Below are 1,235 nucleotides of genomic sequence, written 5' to 3'. Positions count from 1 at the left end.
TTCGGGTTTTTAATAAAAGAACTTTAGTAATTGAAGAGTCTATTCATGTAGTTTTTAATGAAATTTCCGATTTAAAGAAAAATGATTTTGATGATGATCTTGGTTTTGATAATTTGAATTTAAATGAACCCTCTCCTCAAAATAGCCATTTGAATGCATCTTCTTCCGAAATTTCTTTACCAAAAGAATGGAAGTATGTAGATGCTCATCCAAAAGAGCAAATTATAGGAGATACATCAAAAGGGGTTCAAACTCGTTCTTCTTTCAAAAATTTTTGTGCTAACGCCGCCTTCCTTTCTCAAATTGAACCTAAATGCATTGACGAAGCCTTAAAAGATGATTTTTGGATCATTGCAATGCAAGAAGAATTGAACCAATTTGAGAGGAATGAGGTATGGAAGCTTGTTCCTAGACCAAGTGACCACTTAGTCATAGGTACTAAGTGGGTCTTTAGAAACAAGCAAGACGAAAATAGTATTGTGGTTAGAAACAAGGCTAGATTAGTGGCCAAAGGTTTCAACCAAGAAGAAGGTATCGATTACGAAGAAACCTTCGCTCCCGTGGCTCGATTAGAAGCCATAAGGATGCTCCTTGCCTATGCTAGTAGTAATAATTTTAAACTATTTCAAATGGATGTTAAAAGTGCTTTCTTGAATGGTTTTATTTCCGAAGAAGTATTTGTCGAACAACCTCCCGGATTTGAAAATTCTCTTCTTCCTAATCATGTATTCAAATTGACTAAAGCTCTCTATGGCTTAAAACAAGCTCCTAGAGCTTGGTATGAAAGGCTTAGTTCCTTTCTTATTTTAAATAATTTCACCAAAGGCAAGGTTGATACTACATTGTTTATTAAACATTTTGAAAATAATTTTCTTATTGTGCAAATTTATGTTGATGATATTGTGTTTGGCTCTTCGGATGAATCACTATGTGAATCATTTGCCAAATGTATGAGTCTTGAATTTGAAATGAGTTTAATGGGTGAATTAACTTTCTTTTTAGGATTACAAATCAAACAACTTAAGGATGGTATATTTATTAACCAATCTAAATACACATTAGAATTGTTAAAACGATTTAACATGGATAATTCAAAAGCAATAAACACCCCTATGAGTACTGCGACTAAGTTAGATATGGATGAAAATGGTGAAAGTTTCGATCAAAAAACATATAGGGGAATGATAGGTAGTCTACTCTACCTCACTGCGACTAGACCGGATATTATGTTTAGT

The sequence above is a fragment of the Musa acuminata genome, chromosome BXJ2-2 (genome assembly GCF_036884655.1).
Source record: "Musa acuminata AAA Group cultivar baxijiao chromosome BXJ2-2, Cavendish_Baxijiao_AAA, whole genome shotgun sequence".
NCBI lineage: Eukaryota > Viridiplantae > Streptophyta > Magnoliopsida > Zingiberales > Musaceae > Musa > Musa acuminata.
The sequence above is the reverse complement of the archived record's forward strand: the minus strand, read 5'-3'. Positions refer to the sequence as shown.